The sequence below is a fragment of the Schistocerca gregaria genome, chromosome 3, assembly GCF_023897955.1.
Source record: "Schistocerca gregaria isolate iqSchGreg1 chromosome 3, iqSchGreg1.2, whole genome shotgun sequence".
NCBI lineage: Eukaryota > Metazoa > Arthropoda > Insecta > Orthoptera > Acrididae > Schistocerca > Schistocerca gregaria.
In genome coordinates this window covers 60,454,470-60,463,344 of record NC_064922.1, presented here as the reverse complement: position 1 = coordinate 60,463,344, position 8,875 = coordinate 60,454,470, and positions in this window count along the sequence as shown.

Sequence of the window (8,875 nt, the reverse complement as noted above, 5' to 3'; positions counted from 1 at the left end):
GGCGACATTCGGGCGTTAACAGCTCTGGCTATAGTTTTGTAGTCAAAATTAAGCAGGGTGAGCGGGCGCAGATTATCAAATCGCTTACACCCTTTGCGTTTGGGAACAAGGACAATTTTACCCTCCTTCATCGCATTAGGAACAGGCGCCCCGGCAATGATTTCATTTAAAATTTCTGTAAATGTAACACCAATTACATCCCAATACCGAAGGTAAAACTCCTTGGGTAGGCCGTCCAGTCCTGGGGCTTTGTTAGCGGGCGACTTAACAATAAGTTCTAAAGTCTCCTCGACACTAAACGGAGCCAGAAAGTCACGATTATCATCCGCAGTAACGGACGTGTCCATGAATTGGAGTACAGTAGCAGTCAAGTCATCATTGGTTGGGTAGTCCGAATACAGGCCGTGATAATATCTCTGAATTGCCGTGACTATGTCAGGTTGCCGAGTGAGAATTTCCCCGTTATCAGTTGCCAGTTCGTCTATAAATAAGCGTCTACGGTTGGTCTGATGCTTAATAAGATGGTACATGGAAGTTGTCTCAGATTGAACCAAAGAGTTGACTTTGGACTTGATTTTTAACCCTTCTAGTTGTTTACGTTTGATACTGAGCATCTTAGCCTTGATTTGCTTTATTTGAGCAGTGTAAATATTATTGACGCCAGATTTGTCGTAGAGCTCCCTTAAAATTGAATAATAAAATTCCGTGGTCTTCTTTGCATCCCTCGATTGCGTATTACAGTACGAAATTAAATACCGTCGCAACTTTGGTTTAGCAAAGGACGTCCACCACTCTACTTTCGTACGGTACCTATTGACAGAGCGAAGACAAAAAGTCCAAGTTCGTGTGACAAGCTCCTCGAGATCGGCGTCCTGAAGGTGGGAAAAGTTCAACATCCAGTGACCTCTGAATCGTTTGGTGGGTTGTCTGTCCAGTTGTATGACGGTTGCGTAGGCGCAGTGATCGCTACATGGGACGGGAATGACCTCTGAATCAACAACATGTTCTCCGAGCTGAGAAGACACATATATTCTGTCGAGGCGGCTACTCGAGGTGGAAGTGAAGTATGTAAATTTCACAAGGGTAGGGTGAAGGACTTCCCACGTATCCTGGAGATTCATTCGTAAAACCAGATCATGAAGCTCCTTACAATAGTTAAAATTTGGCCTCTGATCTTTTTGATGCACAACACAGTTAAAATCTCCGCCTAATACAAGGGCAGTCGGATTTTTACGAAGCAAGTAAATTAGTTCGTCTTTAAAGAACTCGGTCCTTGCGAACCTGTGGTCACTCCCGGAGGGCGCGTATAGGTTCACGAGCGTGACGCCGAATATTTTGCATCATATGCCACGCCCTGACTCCAGTGTTTCAACGTCCGAGACAGGGATGCCCTCACGCACGAGAATGGCTGTACCAGTGCTAAGCTCGAAAGCAACATTGGTAATACAGTGGAAACCGGGAATGACCAGATCTGAAAGAAGGAATTCCTGCAATAGAAGTACATCAGCGGCAGACTCATATACGAACTGCCTAAAGACTGCAAGTTTCAAATCAGACGTGATCCTGTTTACATTAACACTCAGGAACTTGTACGCTTGTGCCATGTAGTTTACGGAGCTACTTTAAATTAACGTGATCATCGTCTCCAGCAAACCAGTCCATTCGTGAAACAGCTGGTGGAGAGTGGCCATCACCATCGTTTGCATCCGAGAGGGCTTGCTGTTTGTGTTTGCTGCGTGGTACATTCAAGTTCGGTTGGAATTTCTTTTTGTTCCTCCCGCCACTGGCGACTTTTTCCGCAGAAAGCGGCATCGGAGAATCTACACAGGTCTCCTGTGCAGGTTGCCCTGCGACAGCAACGTGCAGTTGCGTCTCGCCGGTTAACCCTTCCAGAGACACGCTAAGTTCTTGTTTGGCCACACGTTGGGATTGTGTGGAAACACTCTCTCGGTCAGGTTGTTGACAAGCAAGGCTGAGATCTCGCTCTGTGTTGACACACTCGTAAGCGTGTTTGTTGTCAGTGTCGCATTGCTGTGATACGAGTTGTGAACTTGGGCACACCCCGCCGACGTAACTGTGGGCAACGTGCTGAGGTTCAATATCGGTCGGTTGGAGAGCCGACGCGATAGACGCGGATGGTAAGCAACAACCAACCTGGGGCGTAGCACTACCGTCAGCGGGCGAAGAAGTATCAACTTCAACGCTTGATTCTGGTAGAGCGTCATGCGAAACCTCAGTGTCTCGTGCCGGTTGTTTGATATCAAGTGTGGCAGGTGTTACCGGTACGGAGACGCCTTCATCGGAACTACTACTGTCGCACGTTCGACGTCTCTTGGACGCTACTGCAGTGACGGGACGGGTGAGAGGGTTCTGATCCCCGCCCGTCGCAAGAGGAATAGCAGGGAACTCTTCTTCAAAAGGTTTTTCATGTACAGTCACAGTATCACTGGAGGGGGACGGCCCAGTACTTGTTAATTGAGTACCTGTCACTAAATCAGCTAAAGTGAGTCTCTTACGTTGCTGGAAAGTAGGCTTTAAGACGGTCACCCTTTTAGGGCAATTTTGCCGTAAATGACCACTTTCATTGCAGATAAAACACGTAGAAGCTTGTCCGGAATAGGTAACCTGCACCTTATAACCACAAACAAATACATGCGATGGGATGTTGACTTTGACTTGCATCTCAACCGATCTGATACCAGAAAAACATTGCAACTTATGTTGCCTGGACCACTTTTCAAGTCGAATGTTACGCACCTCGCCATATTTAGTGAGCACATCTTTTAAGAAACAGTTGTCTACTTCAGGGGGCAGGTTGTAAATACGAACGTTGGAGATCTCGACATCAGCGTTAGTAATTTTGACAGTACTCACAGTGCCGTCGCGATGCCGGAAATTGACGCCGCCGCCATGTTTCTGCAAAAGACGTTCCAGTAAGAGGGGATTCAGAAGCTTCACGAAAAAGCAGTATAAATCCAGGTCGTAGTAGGCAGTGTGAACTTGATCAGTGGTTATGCCTATTGTATCGACGATCCATTCATGAACTTCTAGTGAACTTGGCTGAACTGATCGTGTAGCCTTGTCAAACTCGAACTGCAGGGTATTTTTCCTTGGAATCGTGGGAACCATTTTGCAAATTAACCCAAATGGGCTAACTGCATACAGCAAATGCTTCAAACAACGACACGAACACACAACCACGCACAATCACGTGAAACAGAAAGCACAAATACAACGTAAACAAGCAAGTGACACTGAGCGCTCCGAACGTCCGCACGCTGCCGCGTCGCAAGCGGTAATATCCATTAGGCCACACGGTCACTGACGACCAACATTTACATGTATACGACTCATCTCGAAACGCTCATTCCCCTGAGGATTTGTGTTTACGTTCTACACAGCCGCTGCCCCTTGCTCTTTCCCACCCATTCGTTACATTCAACCTCTGACGTGACCGACCAAATATAGACTGAGAAACAAGACCACACACTTTGTGCATTCGGAATCGAAGGCAGGGCGTCCCTCGCCGCATTTGCTACGATGGCCATTTGCTACTTCTGCAGAAGCGGCGGCGACGAAGACGACGACGACGACGACGACGACGACAACGAAGATCGCGAGAGGCTCTGAGATATGTGAGAAATACATCTATAAAATGTAATTCAGACTGCCTCGTCCCACCTTATGCTGTACCGCTTTGGCAAATGCTTTATCTGCGCCATTCGCCTTAATCACATCTGAGAGTAAATCTTAAAAAAACGCCTGTCGCTAATTGTTCGTCATCACAGGTACTGATTGCTATACGGCCACGACGCGCAACTGATTTCCAAAATTCATCTTTCTCCTGTGAGGATGGAACTTACAACCCCTGGTTTATTAGACCAGTGCTCTACCACTGAGCTAAAGAGGCGCGGCCTAGCGGTACTCTTGGTTACTTCGTCCTTACGGTCGTCTGCACCATCAGACTTTAGCTGACAACACTTCATATTACCGGCTAATATTTGCAGCTATGGCGACAAATTACTGCTTGGCTACACATCTGACACGTAACCGATGTGCTCTCCAAACCACAACACTTGCATTTCAGAACATGTCTTTCACACATGTCTACAAAATCACCTTCACCTTCAAATACAGTTTCCTTGCGACTGACAGAGACGTAGGCAAAGTTTAAAGTTGCTATTTCCATTAAATCTCGTTAATCAGAAAAACGGTAATTTACACCTGCAGCGGAACAAAATTCCGTTCCGCCCAGCATCTGGCTCGAACCCACGACCCTGGGATTAAGAGTCTGACGCTCTACCGACTGAGATAGCCGGCTACCTCGGTGAATACTTGCCGGGTAGCACGTCACACAGTACTCGTTTGGGTTGGGTGGTCCCATACAGAATCTCTCCATGCTGCCTAATGTTTTCCTAACGTCACACTCGTCACGTACTTCACTTTTATGTCATAATCATTTCTGAGAGGCAAAGAAATTGCATGACAACAAGCAGAGCTAGTGGCGTCAAAATTAACACACATACTTTATGTGACTCAAAAGCCGAACGAGTTACTTTCCGACGTTGTTTTAGATGTGCGAGTGCCAGTCAAAACTCGCGGTGTCGGCACTCTGCCGACCATTTCGCTAGTTAACACCGGTCTTGCTGTGTGTGTTTCAAGCTCAAGAGCATCTCCAAGCAAAAAATGGTCAACAGCAACATTCAGACGGTTTCGTACTGCTCAATTGCTACATTAAAACGGTATGTTTCTTTTTCAGAACTGGAAAAACACAAGCGTGACAGCATTCGAACCTGTAATCTTCAGAGCCGAAGTCCGACGCCTTATCCATTAGGCCACACGGTCACTGACGACCAACATTTACATGTATACGACTCATCTCGAAACGCTCACACCCCTGAGGATTTGTGTTTTCGTTCTACACAGCCGCTGCCCCTTGCTCTTTCCCACCCATTCGTTACATTCAACCTCTGACGTGACCGACCAAATATAGACTGAGAAACAAGACCACACACTTTGTGCATTCGGAATCGAAGGCAGGGCGTCCCTCGCCGCATTTGCTACGATGGCCATTTGCTACTTCTGCAGAAGCGGCGGCGGCGACGACGACGACGACGACGACGACGACGACGACGAAGATCGCGAGAGGCTCTGAGATATGTGAGAAATACATCTATAAAATGTAATTCAGACTGCCTCGTCCCACCTTATGCTGTACCGCTTTGGCAAATGCTTTATCTGCGCCATTCGCCTTAATCACATCTGAGAGTAAATCTTAAAAAAACGCCTGTCGCTAATTGTTCGTCATCACAGGTACTGTTTGCTATACGGCCACGACGCGCAACTGATTTCCAAAATTCATCTTTCTCCTGTGAGGATGGAACTTACAACCCCTGGTTTATTAGACCAGTGCTCTACCACTGAGCTAAAGAGGCGCGGCCTAGCGGTACTCTTGGGTACTTCGTCCTTACGGTCGTCTGCACCATCAGACTTTAGCTGACAACACTTCATATTACCGGCTAATATTTGCAGCTATGGCGACAAATTACTGCTTGGCTACACATCTGACACGTAACCGATGTGCTCTCCAAACCACAACACTTGCATTTCAGAACATGTCTTTCACACATGTCTACAAAATCACCTTCACCTTCAAATACAGTTTCCTTGCGACTGACAGAGACGTAGGCAAAGTTTAAAGTTGCTATTTCCATTAAATCTCGTTAATCAGAAAAACGGTAATTTACACCTGCAGCGGAACAAAATTCCGTTCCGCCCAGCGTCTGGCTCGAACCCACGACCCTGGGATTAAGAGTCTGACGCTCTACCGACTGAGATAGCCGGCTACCTCGGTGAATACTTGCCGGGTAGCACGTCACACAGTACTCGTTTGGGTTGGGTGGTCCCATACAGAATCTCTCCATGCTGCCTAATGTTTTCCTAACGTCACACTCGTCACGTACTTCACTTTTATGTCATAATCATTTCTGAGAGGCAAAGAAATTGCATGACAACAAGCAGAGCTAGTGGCGTCAAAATTAACACACATACTTTATGTGACTCAAAAGCCGAACGAGTTACTTTCCGACGTTGTTTTAGATGTGCAAGTGCCAGTCAAAACTCGCGGTGTCGGCACTCTGCCGACCATTTCGCTAGTTAACACCGGTCTTGCTGTGTGTGTTTCCAGCTCAAGAGCATCTCCAAGCAAAAAATGGTCAACAGCAACATTCAGACGGTTTCGTACTGCTCAATTGCTACATTAAAACGGTATGTTTCTTTTTCAGAACTGGAAAAACACAAGCGTGACAGCATTCGAACCTGTAATCTTCAGAGCCGAAGTCCGACGCCTTATCCATTAGGCCACACGGTCACTGACGACCAACATTTACATGTATACGACTCATCTCGAAACGCTCACACCCCTGAGGATTTGTGTTTTCGTTCTACACAGCCGCTGCCCCTTGCTCTTTCCCACCCATTCGTTACATTCAACCTCTGACGTGACCGACCAAATATAGACTGAGAAACAAGACCACACACTTTGTGCATTCGGAATCGAAGGCAGGGTGTCCCTCGCCGCATTTGCTACGATGGCCATTTGCTACTTCTGCAGAAGCGGCGGCGGCGACGACGACGACGACGACGACGACGAAGATCGCGAGAGACTCTGAGATATGTGAGAAATACATCTATAAAATGTAATTCAGACTGCCTCGTCCCACCTTATGCTGTACCGCTTTGGCAAATGCTTTATCTGCGCCATTCGCCTTAATCACATCTGAGAGTAAATCTTAAAAAAACGCCTGTCGCTAATTGTTCGTCATCACAGGTACTGTTTGCTATACGGCCACGACGCGCAACTGATTTCCAAAATTCATCTTTCTCCTGTGAGGATGGAACTTACAACCCCTGGTTTATTACACCAGTGCTCTACCACTGAGCTAAAGAGGCGCGGCCTAGCGGTACTCTAGGGTACTTCGTCCTTACGGTCGTCTGCACCATCAGACTTTAGCTGACAACACTTCATATTACCGGCTAATATTTGCAGCTATGGCGACAAATTACTGCTTGGCTACACATCTGACACGTAACCGATGTGCTCTCCAAACCACAACGCTTGCATTTCAGAACATGTCTTTCACACATGTCTACAAAATCACCTTCACCTTCAAATACAGTTTCCTTGCGACTGACAGAGACGTAGGCAAAGTTTAAAGTTGCTATTTCCATTAAATCTCGTTAATCAGAAAAACGGTAATTTACACCTGCAGCGGAACAAAATTCCGTTCCGCCCAGCGTCTGGGTCGAACCCACGACCCTGGAAATAAGAGTCTGACGCTCTACCGACTGAGATAGCCGGCTACCTCGGTGAATACTTGCCGGGTAGCACGTCACACAGTACTCGTTTGGGTTGGGTGGTCCCATACAGAATCTCTCCATGCTGCCTAATGTTTTCCTAACGTCACACTCGTCACGTACTTCACTTTTATGTCATAATCATTTCTGAGAGGCAAAGAAATTGCATGACAACAAGCAGAGCTAGTGGCGTCAAAATTAACACACATACTTTATGTGACTCAAAAGCCGAACGAGTTACTTTCCGACGTTGTTTTAGATGTGCAAGTGCCAGTCAAAACTCGCGGTGTCGGCACTCTGCCGACCATTTCGCTAGTTAACACCGGTCTTGCTGTGTGTGTTTCAAGCTCAAGAGCATCTCCAAGCAAAAAATGGTCAACAGCAACATTCAGACGGTTTCGTACTGCTCAATTGCTACATTAAAACGGTATGTTTCTTTTTCAGAACTGGAAAAACACAAGCGTGACAGCATTCGAACCTGTAATCTTCAGAGCCGAAGTCCGACGCCTTATCCATTAGGCCACACGGTCACTGACGACCAACATTTACATGTATACGACTCATCTCGAAACGCTCACACCCCTGAGGATTTGTGTTTTCGTTCTACACAGCCGCTGCCCCTTGCTCTTTCCCACCCATTCGTTACATTCAACCTCTGACGTGACCGACCAAATATAGACTGAGAAACAAGACCACACACTTTGTGCATTCGGAATCGAAGGCAGGGCGTCCCTCGCCGCATTTGCTACGATGGCCAATTGCTACTTCTGCAGAAGCGGCGGCGGCGACGACGACGACGACGACGACGACGACGACGACGACGAAGATCGCGAGAGGCTCTGAGATATGTGAGAAATACATCTATAAAATGTAATTCAGACTGCCTCGTCCCATCTTATGCTGTACCGCTTTGGCAAATGCTTTATCTGCGCCATTCGCCTTAATCACATCTGAGAGTAAATCTTAAAAAAACGCCTGTCGCTAATTGTTCGTCATCACAGGTACTGTTTGCTATACGGCCACGACGCGCAACTGATTTCCAAAATTCATCTTTCTCCTGTGAGGATGGAACTTACAACCCCTGGTTTATTACACCAGTGCTCTACCACTGAGCTAAAGAGGCGCGGCCTAGCGGTACTCTTGGGTACTTCGTCCTTACGGTCGTCTGCACCATCAGACTTTAGCTGACAACACTTCATATTACCGGCTAATATTTGCAGCTATGGCGACAAATTACTGCTTGGCTACACATCTGACACGTAACCGATGTGCTCTCCAAACCACAACACTTGCATTTCAGAACATGTCTTTCACACATGTCTACAAAATCACCTTCACCTTCAAATACAGTTTCCTTGCGACTGACAGAGACGTAGGCAAAGTTTAAAGTTGCTATTTCCATTAAATCTCGTTAATCAGAAAAACGGTAATTTACACCTGCAGCGGAACAAAATTCCGTTCCGCCCAGCGTCTGGCTCGAACCCACGACCCTGGGATTAAGAGTTTGACGCTCTACCGA